General features: G+C 54.5%; 1 long non-coding RNA gene across 3 annotated transcripts; it reads right to left on the reverse strand.

Annotated features, from left to right (window-relative positions):
• Window positions 1-3,798: 3,798 nt before the first annotated feature.
• LOC134757482 (uncharacterized) lies at window positions 3,799-10,831 on the reverse strand. 3 transcript variants are annotated; one of them, XR_010131469.1, is made up of 5 exons: window positions 10,579-10,813; window positions 9,608-9,802; window positions 7,488-7,545; window positions 6,176-7,366; window positions 3,799-6,127 (listed from the first exon to the last, which is right to left on the reverse strand). It is a non-coding gene; the product is annotated as an uncharacterized lncRNA (long non-coding RNA). The 3 variants fall into 3 exon arrangements; XR_010131468.1 differs by having other exon boundaries at window positions 3,799-7,366; window positions 9,612-9,802; window positions 10,579-10,831; XR_010131467.1 differs by having other exon boundaries at window positions 3,799-7,366; window positions 10,579-10,831.
• Window positions 10,832-13,693: the final 2,862 nt, after the last annotated feature.

The raw sequence follows: 13,693 nt of genomic DNA on the forward strand, positions 1-13,693 counted from the left end.
GGCCATTGTAACGATGGAGCTGTGCCTGTGGAGGCTGTTGTGAGGCAGTAGGCTCATCTGCGGAGACTGCCGTGAGGTAGGGTATGGGCCTCAATAGGCCATTGTGAGTCATGAGCTTGGTCTGTAGAGGCTGACTGGAGAGAGTTCTGGGCCTGGCGAGGCTGCCGGGAGGTAGGAGCTGGGCCAAAAGATTTAAGCACATTTACGTTTATTAGGCACTTCATTTCCATTATTACACCGGAATATATAATAGAATAATTATAGAACTCACCATCATGTAGAATCAGTGGGCGTGTTAAGCTTGTTTTCCTGAAACTGGATGGTCCCACCTGAGCGTGATGGGAGAAAGTGACAGATCAATAGGTATTAGATTCTCATAAGCACAGCGCAACCTAGATCCCTCACATGCACGGTTCACAACAGGGTGCGTTCTCCTATGAGAATCTAATGCTGCTGCTCATCTGAGAAGGTGGAGCTCAGGCGGGAATGTGAGCAAAGGGGAGTGGCTGTAAATACAGACGAAGCTTCCCTCACTCCCTCACTCGACACCACTCACCTGCTGTGTGGCTCCTTACGGCTCCATGGCTCAGGGGTTGGGGACCCCTGCTCAAGTGCATCCAAAGCGACCCTTCCCACACCAGTCTTCATAGTAGTCAAGGGCAGCAACCACTTAGCTCCCAAGGCGTGTGCCTCAGCTGGCATTTCATCACAATCAACAGTAAGTGGTAGCTTGAGTCGTTGTGAGGTCACTTCCTGGAAATCACCCTAACCCTGGGCCCCGGGCCCTGACCCTAAAGCCCTAACCCTGGGACCCCGGCCCTGACCCTAAAGCCCTAACCCTGGGCCCCGGGCCCTGGCCCTAAAGCCCTAACCCTGGGCCCCGGGCCCTGGCCCTAAAGCCCTAACCCTGGGCCCCGGGCCCTGACCCTGAAGCCCTAACCCTGGGCCCCGGGCCCTGGTCCTGAAGCCCTAACCCTGGTCCCCGGGCCCTGGTCCTGAAGCCCTAACCCTGGTCCCCGGGCCCTGGCCCTGAAGCCTTAACCCTGGGCCCCGGGCCCTGGCCCTGAAGCCCTAACCCTGGGCCCCGGGCCCTGACCCTGAATCCCTAACCCTGGGCTCCCGGCCCTGTCCCTGAAGCCCTAACCCTGGGCTCCCGGCCCTGTCCCTGAAGCCCTAACCCTGGGCCCCGGGCCCTGGCCCTGAAGCCCTAACCCTGGGCCCCAGGCCCTGACACTGAAACCCTAACCCTTGGCCCTGGGCCCTGACCCTAAAACCCTAACCCTGGGCCCTGGGCCCTGACCCTAAAACCCTAACCCTGGGCCCTGACCCTTAACCCTACTAACCCTTGGCCCTGACCCTAAAACCCTACTAACCCTGAACCCTGACCCTAAAACCCTACTAACTCTGGGCCCTGACCCTAAAACCCTAACCCTGGGCCCTGACCCTTAACCCTACTAACCCTTGGCCCTGACCCTAAAACCCTACTAACCCTGAGCCCTGACCCTAAAACCCTACTAACTCTGGGCCCTGACCCTAAAACCCTAACCCTGGGCCCTGACCCTAAAACACTAACCCTGGGCCCTGACCCTAAAACCCTAACCCTGGGCCCTGACCCTAAAACCCCAACCCTGGGCCCTGACCCTAAAACCCTAACCCTTCGCCCTGACCCTAAAACCCTAACCCTTCGCCCTGACCCTAAAACCCTGACCCTGGGCCCTGACCCTAAAACCCTAACTCTTCGCCCTTACCCTAAATCCCTAACCCTTCGCCCTTACCCTAAAACCCTAACCCTTCGCCCTTACCCTAAAACCCTAACCCTTCACCCTTACCCTAAAACCCTAACCCTAACCCTAGTGAGCCTAGACCACACATTGCACTCCAGCCTGGGTGACAGAGCATGACTCTGTCTCAAAAAAAAAAAAAAGAAAAAAGAAAAAAAGACAGAGAAAAGAAAGCCAACAAGACACCATTAGGCAAACCATTGTCAGGTTATAGGAGTTTGAGAAGGAAAGTAGAGAAAGGAGAAGAAAGCTTATTTAAACAATGGCTGAAGACTGCCTAAATCATGGGAAAGATTTAGACATCTAAATCCATGAAGCTTAAAGATTCCTAAAGAGGTTCAAACCAAATAGATACTCACCAAGTCACAATATAATCAAATAGTCAAAAGTTAAAGAAACTTTGCAGGTCAGGACAGAATCGAATAATACATTCAAAGTGCTGAAAGAAAAAAAGTGCCAGCAACTAATACTATGTCTGACAAAGCTGTCCTTCAGAAAGAAAAAAGAAATAACGTGCTTCCTCGACAAACAAAGCTGAGGGCATTCAGGACCACTAGGTCTACCTTAAAAAAATGCTTAACGGAGTTTTTCAAGTAAAAATGAATGAAGTTGGGAGCAGTGGCTCACGCCCGTAATCCCATTTTGGGAGGCTGAGGTGGGTGGATCACCTGAGGTCGGGAGGTCAAGACCAGCCTGGCCAACATGGCAAAACCCCACCCCCAGTAAAAATACAAAAAATTAGCCAGGTATGAAGGCCACTGAGATCGTGCCACTGCACTCCAGCCTGGGTGACAAGAGTCAAACTGCATTTCAAAAACAAAAAAAACAAACAAAAAAAACAAAACTTGAGGCCTGGCCTTCTGCTCCTCTCCAACCCCCACTTCTCTGGGCCCAAGCCACCTGGGCTGAGGAGGGGGTGAGGTGTGAGCCCCTGCCAGGAACTCCCTGCCCGGACCAAGTACTCGGCCCCCAGGCCTGCATTCAGTGAGGCCTCCCGTGGCGTCAGCATGTTCGTGTGGAGGAATGTGGAAGGTCACTCTGTGGCCGTGTTCCCCTGGTACTCCATCCCCTTCCTGACCCCTCCCTGCAGCCACACGAGGCCCAGCAACCTGCCAGTTACTCAGTGGCCTCCAACCAGAGAAAACAACCTGCCAAGTTGGCAGCTGTTGCTCATGAGCATCCACCAGGTGGCACAGGGAGTGTTGACCCTGGGCGGCCCCCTGGAGCCACCTGCCCTGAAAGCCCAGGGCCCGCAACCCCACACACTTTGGGGGTGGTGGAACCTGTTAAAAGCTCACCTCCCACCATGGAGGAGGAGCCCTGGGCCCCTCAGGGGAGTCCCTGCTGGACAGTGAGACAGAGAATGACCATGATGATGCTTTCCTCTCCATCATGTCTCCTGACACCCAGTTGCCTCTACCACTCAGATGATGTCAGGCCCAGTCCCTCAGTGCCCTGCGCAAGGAACAGGACTCATCTTCTGAGAAGGATGGATGCAGCCCCAACAAATGGGACAAGGACCACATCGGTGGCCCATGAGTGGCGGTCATGATCTTCAGCAAGCGGCACCAGGCCCTGGCAGGGTGCACCAGGGTCACTCCAACCAGGATATCCAGACCGTCAGCCAGATGCTGACTCTGGCCCAAAGACTTCTACTCAGTATGGAGCTCCAGGCCACTTTGCAGCCCCTGGTGAGGGAGGTGTACATACCATGAATTGTGGGACCTTCAGAGCTTTTCACTTTTCGGAAAATAGCTCCTGTTGGGGCTACAAGATGGAGTGTGAAGAGGGCCTTGGGCCACAGGAAGGTACCTGTGGACTAGGGGGAGTTCATGCACCCCTTCTTTCCCCAGAGGGGCTGGACTCAGGTGAGTATGGGAGTGGGGGCTCCTGCACTTCGACACAGGCAGCGGGAGGGTTTTCTCCCCATTCCCTCTGCACTCCCAACTTGAGCTATACTTTTTAAGAAAGTGATTCACCCTGCCTTTGCCCCCTTCCCCAGAACAGAACACGTTGATCATGGGCGATATTTTTCATTGTGCCAAACAGTTGCCATGACCGTCATTAAACCTGTTTAACACCAAATAATAAGGAAAATAAAATAAAAAATTCGGGCTTGGTGCAGAAACTCACCCCAAATAAATCACCTACCAAAATATTTACATAATGGTGGAAATATTCCAAAATTCAATATTTTGGGATTTATACACAAAAGATAAACAAATTAGAGGCCAAGAGGCTGCCAGAAGGGAAAAACGGGGCCTGGGAAGGCCGTTGTGAGGAATGAGCTGGGCCTAAAGAGGCCACTGGCAGGCGGGAGCTGGGCCTGCCGAAGCGGCCGAGAGGCAGGAGCTTTGGACTCGGGAGGCCGCAATGAGGCGAGAGCTAGCTGGGCATGGAGAGTCCGCTGTGAGTCCGCTGTGAGTCCGGGCCCGTGCAGGCCTTCGAGAGGCAGGAGGCCGGGCCTGCAAAGGCCCACTGGAGGTCAAGTTCTGGGCCTGAAGAGGCCACCAAAAGTCAAAAGCGGGGCCTGGGAAGGCCGCCAAGAGCCATGAGCTGGTCTGGGCTGAAAGAGGCCACTGGGAGGCAGGAGGAGCCGGGCCTGGAGAGGCTGACTCGAGGAAGTTTTGCACCTGGAGAGGCCGCCGAGAGGACGGAGCTGGGCCCGGGGAGGCCGACTTGCTGCTCTTCTGGGCCCAATTCCAGGCCGACTTGACGACGACTTGGGCCTGCTGGGAGCTGGGCAGGAGCTGAGTCCAAAGACGTTGTTGGGAGGCCAGAGTCAGGCCTGGAGACGCAGCCGGGAGGAAGAGCTGGGCCCGGAGAGGATGCCGGGAGGCTGCAAGTGGGTCTGGAGAGGCCGATTTGAGGAGGCCCGGCCTCCACCTCCCGCATGGCGGCCTCTGCAGGCACAGCTGTTTCTCCTGACTGCATCTCCCACCTCCCAGCAAACAAGCTTTTTTGGCTCAGCTCCCGCCTGCGTTTGTAGACCCCGAAGTTTCTGCAACCAAGCTCTTCAGACCCACATCCCACCTCCCAGTACCTGAACAGTCCCAGCTCCGGCTGGAGAACAGAGTCTGTAGGCCCTGCTGTTGCCTCCCAGGGGAGTCTCCAAGCCCAGCTCTCACCCCACCACGACCTCCCAGGCCCAAGTCGCTGCCTGCCTCACAGCAGCCTGCGTGCGACCCTGCTCCTCCCTCACGGTGGCCTGTTGAGGCAGGGGCTCACGCTGACCTCTCTCACCGTGGGAGGGGCCGGTGTGAGGCAAGGGCTCACGCCGACCTCTCTCAGCGTGGGAGGGGCCAGGGTGAGGCAAGGGGCTCACGCTGACCTCTCTCAGCGTGGGAGGGGCCGGTGTGAGGCAAGGGCTCACGCTGACCTCTCTCAGCGTGGGAGGGGCCGGTGTGAGGCAAGGGGCTCACGCTGACCTCTCTCAGCGTGGGAGGGGCCGGTGTGAGGCAAGGGCTCACGCCGACCTCTCTCAGCATGGGAGGGGCCAGTGTGAGGCAAGGGGCTGACGCTGACCTCTCTCACCGTGGGAGGGGCTGGTGTGAGGCAAGGGCTCACGCCAACTTCTCTCAGCGTGGGAGGGGCCGGTGTGAGGCAAGGGCTCACGCTGACCTCTCTCAGCGTGGGAGGGGCCGGGGTGAGGCAAGGGCTCAGGCTGACCTCTCTCAGCGTGGGAGGGGCCGGTGTGAGGCAAGGGCTCAGGCTGACCTCTCTCAGCGTGGGAGAGGCCGGTGTGAGGCAAGGGCTCAGGCTGACCTCTCTCAGCGTGGGAGGGGCCGGTGTGAGGCAAGGGCTCAGGCTGACCTCTCTCAGCGTGGGAGGGGCCGGTGTGAGACAAGGGCTCAGGCTGACCTCTGTCAGAGTGAGAGGGGCCCGTGTGAGGCAAGGGGCTCATGCCGACCTCTCTCAGCGTGGGAGGGGCCGGTGTGAGGCAAGGGCTCACGCTGACCTCTCTCAGCGTGGGAGGGGCCGGTGTGAGGCAAGGGGCTCACGTTGACCTCTCTCAGCGTGGGAGGGGCCGGTGTGAGGCAAGGGGCTCACGTTGACCTCTCTCAGCGTGGGAGGGGCCGGTGTGAGACAAGGGCTCAGGCTGACCTCTGTCAGAGTGAGAGGGGCCCGTGTGAGGCAAGGGCTCACGCCGACCTCTCTCAGCGTGGGAGGGGCCGGTGTGAGACAAGGGCTCAGGCTGACCTCTGTCAGAGTGAGAGGGGCCCGTGTGAGGCAAGGGGCTGATGCTGACCTCTCTCACCGTGGGAGGGGCCGGTGTGAGGCAAGGGCTCACACTGACCTCTCTCACCGTGGGAGGGGCCGGTGTGAGGCAAGGGGCTCACGTTGACCTCTCTCAGCGTGGGAGGGGCCGGTGTGAGGCAAGGGCTCACGCCGACCTCTCTCAGCGTGGGAGGGGCCGGTGTGAGGCAAGGGGCTGACGCTGACCTCTCTCACCGTGGGAGGGGCCGGTGTGAGGCAAGGGCTCACGCCGACCTCTCTCAGCGTGGGAGGGGCCGGTGTGAGGCAAGGGGCTGACGCTGACCTCTCTCACCGTGGGAGGGGCCGGTGTGAGGCAAGGGCTCACGCCGACCTCTCTCAGCGTGGGAGGGGCCGGTGTGAGGCAAGGGGCTCACGCTGACCTCTCTCAGCGTGGGAGGGGCCGGTGTGAGGCAAGGGCTCACGCTGACCTCTCTCAGCATAGGAGGAGCCAGTGTGTGGCAGGGGCTCATGCCTCTGGGCAGGGTACCAGAGGCATGGGCATCAACAGGCCACCGTGAGGGAGGAGCTGGGCCGCATGAGGGCTGCTGGGAGGCAGGCAGGGACTTGGCCCCGGGTGGCCGCCGTGAGGGCAAGAGCTGGGCCTGGAGAGGCCCCTGGGAGGCAAGAGCGGGACCTGCAGAGGCCGTTCTCCAACCATTGCTGGGCCCGTACAGGCCACCGGGCGGCAGGAATGAGGCCCAAAGAACTTGGCTGGAGAAAGTTCGGGACCTACAAAGGCGGTTGGGAGCTGGGCAGGAGTTGAGCCAAAAGAGCTTGCTTACTTGCTGGGAGGCACGGCCGGGAGATGCCGACTTCAGGACAACTTGGGCCTGCAGAGGTCACCGGGAGGCCCAAGCTTGGCGTGGAGGAGCCCACCGACCGGAGACCATTTGGGGCCTGCAGGTGCCATTGGAGGGCAGGAGCTCATCGTGGAGGGGGCACCGTGAGGCCTGACCTGGGCCTGGGGAGCTTGGCTTGATGAAGCTGTGGGCCGACCAAGGACGCCAGGAGATGGGTAGGCACTGAGTCCAAAGAGGTTGTTGAGAGGCAGGAGTCAGGCCTGGAGACGCAGCCAGGAAGAGGAGCTTGGCCCGGAGAGGACGCCTGGAGGGTGCAAGTGGGTCTGGAGAGGCCGACTTGAGGAGGTTCTCAGCCCGGAGAGGCCGCCGGAAGGGAAAAACTGGGACTGGAAAGGCTGTTGTGAGGAATGAGCCCCATGGGCCTGAAGAGGCCACTGGCAGGCGGGAGCTGGGTGTGTAGAAGCTGCTGAAAGGTTGGGAGCTTGGCTTGGGGGGTCCACAGTGAGGCAGATGCTGGGCCTGAAGAATCTGCTTAAAAAGATTTAAGCACATTTACATTTATTAGGCACTTTATTTCCATTATTACATATATATAAATATATATACATATTATATATCCCATATATAATAAAATAATTATACAACTCACCATAATGTAGAATCAGTGGGTGTGTTAAGCTTGTTTTCCTGAAACTGGATGGTCCCACCTGAGCGTGATGGGAGAAAGTGACAGATCAATAGGTATTAGATACTCATAAGCACAGCGCAACCTAGATCCCTCACATGCACGGTTCACAACAGGGTGCGTTCTCCTATGAGAATCTAATGCTGCTGCTCATCTGAGAAGGTGGAGCTCAAGCGGGAATGTGAGCAAAGGGGAGTGGCTGTAAATACAGACGAAGCTTCCCTCACTCCCTCACTCGACACCACTCACCTCCTGCTGTGTGGCTCCCTACGGCTCCATGGCTCAGGGGTTGGGGACACCTGCTCAAGTGCATCCAAAGCGACCCTTCCCACACCAGTCTTCATAGTGGTCAAGGGCAGCAACCACTTAGCTCCCAAGGCATGTGCCTCAGCTGGCATTTCGTCACAATCAACAGTAAGTGGTAGCTTGAGTCACTGTGAGGTCACTTCCTGGAAATCACCAGCATCCCATTTCCCACTGGCAAAGAGCTCAGCACTGCCCCCTGGGAAACCAAACCTATGCCCAAATCCCATCTGTGTGGGTTTATCTCCTGGGACCCTTCCTAACATATTAGTCAGAGTCCAATCAGGAAGCATAAACCACTCAAAAGTTTAAAGTGGTAAAATTTAATACGGAGAATTATTTATTATAACAGGTGAACAGCATAATGAGAGATTGGCTAGCACAAAGTAAAGAGAACTCTAGAGAATACAGGACTAGCCCAGGCCAGGCATGGTGGCTCATGCCTGAAATTCCAGCAATTTGAGAAGCTAATGCAGGAGGATTGCTTAAGGCCAGGAGCTAGAGACCGGTCTGGACAACACAGTGAGAACCTGTCTCTATCCAAAAGAAGAAAAAAGTTAGCTGGGAGTGGTGGTGCACACTTGTAGTCCCAGCTACTCGGAATGCTGAAGTTTGAGCCTGGGAGGTCAAGGCTGCAGCGAGGCATGATTATGCCACTACAGTCCAGCCTGGTGACAGAGCAAGACCCTGTCTCAAAGAACAAAACAACAACAACCATTTACAGACAGAAAAGAGATAGAGCTAATAAGCTAAGGAAAGATGTTGAAATGTGACAAGTAAAGTAATATGAGGTCTTTTATCTATTTAAAATAATCAAACAAAAAATGACTTACTAAATTATAATACCCTGTGCTGGCAAAGGTGCAGTGAAATGGGCACTTTCTTATACTATGAGGGGTGTTTAAATTGTGTATAAGCCTTCCCGGGTAAAGCTTGTCAATTTTTTAAAATAATGGAGACAGGGTCTCACCATACTGCCATACTGCCTCCTCCAACTCTTGGCCTCAAGCAATCCTCCTCTCTTAGCCTCCCAAAGTGCTAAGATTATAGCTGGGAGGCACCCAAAACCCTGTCAATTTACATCAAGGGTAATGAGAATGTCCATTCACCATGACTCACAGTAATCTTACTTCTGGGGAGACAATTCAATCTAAACAAAAGGTCATCTGTACACACACAGTAAAAATCTGGGAGTAACTGAAGACAGAGTTGGTAAGTGAAATAAGAAACAGTTCTAACAAATTAAACTATGGTATCAATAGGCACCTGGTATAAAAGGTCAGTTGATGTTAGCTGCTACTTTTTTGTTGTTTTGAGACAGGGTCTCACTCTGTCACCCAGGCTGGAGTGCAGAGGCCTGATCATGACTCACTGCAGTCTCAGCCTCCCTGGGCTTGAGTGATCCTCCCACCTCAGCCTCCCAAGTAGCTGGGACTACAGGAACGTGCCACCACACTAGGCTAATTCATGTATTTTTCTGTAGGGATGGTGACTCCCCCTTTGTTTCCAAGGCCTATCGCAAACTCTTGGCCTCAAGCCATCCTCCTGCCTCAGCCTCCCAAAGTGTTGCGATTACCAGTGTGAGCCACCACACCTGGCCAGCTGCTACTTTTAACAATATTATTATTATTCTTCCACTCCATTAAAAATTATTATTTTCAAGGCTATGCAACAGTATGCATCCTACAGCGTAATTGTAAAAACATATACAGTTGCCGTCCCTCAGTATACAGAATTAGTTACAGACCCCCATCTCTGCATATACCAAAATCCATGCTTACTCACGTTTCGCTGTCACCCCTCTGGAATCCACGTATACAAAAATACCAAATATTAGGTGGGCATAGAGGCAAGCACCTGTAGTCTCAGCCACGTGGGAGGTTGAGATGGGAGGATCGCTTCAGCCTGGAAGGTTGAGGCTGCAGTCAGCTGCGATAGCACTACTACCCTCCAGCCTTGCACAACAGAGGGACACCCTGTCTCAGAAAAAAAAAAAACAAAATAAAACAGGTTAGAAATTGTAATGAGGTCTGTTGGGCAAAATTCCATATAAGCAAAGTATAAATTAATAAAGCAAATCGTGATAAATTAGTACGATTGACTTTCTGGAGTTTCTGACAATAAAAGTAAGGAAAATGCAGAACACAAAGACAGAGAGTAAAAAGAGAAATTAGGAAAGCATTCTACATGTTTAACAGGACGACACTGGCCGTGTTCGTGCAGCGGCAGTATGTCGTGCCATGACATACTTTGGAGAGAAGTTAACAGATGAGGAAGTTGATAAAAATCATCAGAGAAGCAAAATACTGGTAGCAACACTCAAGGAAACCACGAAATTTCCATAACTTATGTCAGCAAAGTGGGAATATTGTACAGTGTGTGTTGAAGTTCCTATACAACATTGTTTATCTGCCGTTTGTTTGTTTGTAAGGAATGTATATACTAAAAGTTCTTCTTGCTGTCAAAAGAATATGTGTGAATAAGTCATTTTAACTTATTCTTCTGTTTTTCTTTTATCTTCCTGCCATCATCCCACAGCCTTACTTTAGAAATTTTTTCTTTAGAAAATTGAACAAGTGCTCCTTGTGGTGGCACATACCTCGAGGATGGGAGGCAGGGGTGGAAGGGTCACTTGAGGCCATTAGTTTGACACCAGCCTGGCCAACAAAGTGAGACCCCATGTCTGCAAAACAATTTAAAAATTAGCCAAGTATCGTCATGTATACCTACAGTCCCAGCTACCTCAACTTACGGAGAAAGTTCAGGGCCTGGAGAGAAGGCTGGGAGGCAGGAGCTGGGTCTAAAGAGGCCATTGTAACGATGGAGCTGTGCCTGTGGAGGCTGTTGTGAGGCAGTAGGCTCATCTGCGGAGACTGCTGTGAGGTAGGGTATGGGCCTCAATAGGCCATTGTGAGTCATGAGCTTGGTCTGTAGAGGCTGACTGGAGAGAGTTCTGGGCCTGGCGAGGCTGCCGGGAGGTAGGAGCTGGGCCAAAAGATTTAAGCACATTTACGTTTATTAGGCACTTCATTTCCATTATTACACCGGAATATATAATAAAATAGTCATAGAACTCACCATCATGTAGAATCAGTGGGCGTGTTAAGCTTGTTTTCCTGAAACTGGATGGTCCCACCTGAGCATGATGGGAGAAAGTGACAGATCAATAGGTATTAGATTCTCATAAGCACAGCGCAACCTAGATCCCTCACATGCACGGTTCACAACAGGGTGCGTTCTCCTATGAGAATCTAATGCTGCTGCTCATCTGAGAAGGTGGAGCTCAGGCGGGAATGTGAGCAAAGGGGAGTGGCTGTAAATATAGACGAAGCTTCCCTCACTCCCTCACTCGACACCATTCACCCGCTGTGTGGCTCCTTACGGCTCTATGGCTCAGGGGTAGGGGAACCCTGCTCAAGTGCATCCAAAGCGACCCTTCCCACACCACTCCTCATAGTAGTCAAGGGCAACAACCATTTAGCTCCCAAGGCATGTGCCTCAGCTGGCATTGTGTCACAATCAACAGTAAGTGGTAGCTTGAGTCACTGTGAGGTCACTTCCTGGAAATCACGCTAACCCTGGGCCCTGACCCTAAACCAACCCTAACCCTGGGCCCTGACCCTAAAACAACCCTAACCCTGGGCCCTGAGCCTAAAACCCTCACCCTGGGCCCTGGCCCTGAGCCTAAAACCCTAACCCAGGGCCTTGGGGCTGTGCCTAAAACCCTAATCCTGGGCCCTGGCCCTGACCCTAAAACAACCCTACCCCTGGGCCCTGGCCCTGACCCTAAAACAACCCTAACACTGGGCCCTGCCCCTGACACTAAAACAACCCTAACCCTGCGCCCTGGCCCTGACCCTAAAACAACCCTAACCCTGGGCCCTGGCCCTGATTCTGAAACAAACCTAACCCTGGGCGCTGACCCTGACCCAAAAACAACCCTAAACCTGGGCCCTGGCCCTGACCCTAAAACAACCCTAACCCTGGGCCCTGGTCCTGACCCAAAAACAAACCTAACCCAGGGCCCTGGCCCTGACCCTAAAACAACCCTAACCCTGGGCCCTGGCCCCGACCCAAACACAACCCTAACCTTCGGCCCTGGCCCTGACCGTAAAACAACCCTAACCCTGGGCCCTGGCCCTGACCCTAAAACAAGCCTAACCCTGGGCCCCGACCATAAAACAAGCCTAACCCTGGGAACTGACCGTAAAACAAGCCTAACCCAGGGCCCCGACCCTAAAACAACCCTAACCCTGGGCCCCGACCCTAAAAGAAACCTAACCCTGGGCGCCGACCCTAAAACAACCCTAACCCTGGGCCCCGACCGTAAAACAACCCTAACCCTGGGCCCTGGCCCTGACCCTATAACAACCCTAACCCTGGGCCATGGCCCTGACCCTAAAGCAACCCTAACACTGGGCCCTGGCCCTGACCCGAAAACAACCCTAACCCTGGGCCCTGGCCCTGACCCTAAAACAAGCCTAACCCTGGGCCCTGGCCCTGATCCTAAAACAAGCCTAACCATGGGCCCTGGCCCCGACCTTAAAACAACCCTAATCCTGGGCCCTGACCCTGACCCTAAAACAACTCTAACCCTGGGCCCTCGCCCTGACCCTAAAACAACCCTAACCCTGGCCCTGACCCTAAAACAAACCAAACCCTATGCCCTGACCCTAAAACAAACCTAACCCTGGGCCCTGACCCTAAAATAACCCTAACCCTGGGCCCTGACCCTAAAACAACCCTAACCCTGGGCCCAGGACCTGACCCTAAAACAACCCTAACCCTGGGCCCTGACCCTAAAACAACCCTAACCCTGGGCCCTGACCCTAAAACAACCCTAACCCTGGGCCCTGACCCTGAAACAACCGTAACCCTGGGCCCTGACCCTAAAACAAACATAATCCTGGGCCCTGACCCTAAAACAACCCTAACCCTGGGCCCTGACACTAAAACAAACCTAAACCTGGGCCCTCACCCTAAAACAACCCTAACCCTGGGCCCTGACCCTAAAACAACCCTAACCCTGGGCCCTGGCCCTGACCCTAAAACAACCCTAACCCTGGGCCCTGGCCCTGACCCTAAAACAACCCTAACCCTGGGCCCTGGCCCTGAACCTAAAACAACCCTAACCCTGGGCCCTGACCCTAAAACAAGCATAACCCTGGGCCTGACCCTAAAACAACCCTAACCCTGGGCCCTGACCCTAAAACAAACCTAGCCCTGGGCCCTGACCCTAAAACAACCCCAACCCTGGGCCCCGACCCTAAAATAACCCTAACCCTGGGCCCTGGCCCTAAAACAACCCTAACCCTGGGCCCTGGCCCTGACCCTAAAACAACCCTAACCCTGGGCCCTGACCCTAAAACAAGCCTAACCCTGGGCCCTGACCCTAAAACAACCCTAACCCTGGGACCTGACCCTAAAACATCCCTAACCCTGGGCCCTGACCCTAAAACAACACTAAACCTGGGCCCTGACCCTAAAACAACCCTAACCCTGGGCCCTTACCCTAAAACAACCCTAACCCTGGGCCCTGGCCCTGACCCTAAAACAACCCTAACCCTGGGCCCTGACCCTAAAACAACCCTAACCCTGGGCCCTGACCCTGAAACAACCGTAACCCTGGGCCCTGACCCTAAAACAACCCTAATCCTGGGCCCTGACCCTAAAACAACCATAACCCTGGGCCCTGACCCTAACACAAGCCTAACCCTGGGCCCTGACCCTAAAACAACCCTAACCCTGGGCCCTGACCCCAAAACAAACCTAAACCTGGGCCCTGACCCTAAAACAACCCTAACCCTGGGCCCTGACTCTAAAACAACCCTAACCCTGGGCCCTCACCATAAAACAACCATAAACCT

This window comes from Gorilla gorilla, chromosome 18 (genome assembly GCF_029281585.2).
Source record: "Gorilla gorilla gorilla isolate KB3781 chromosome 18, NHGRI_mGorGor1-v2.1_pri, whole genome shotgun sequence".
NCBI classification, from domain to species: domain Eukaryota; kingdom Metazoa; phylum Chordata; class Mammalia; order Primates; family Hominidae; genus Gorilla; species Gorilla gorilla.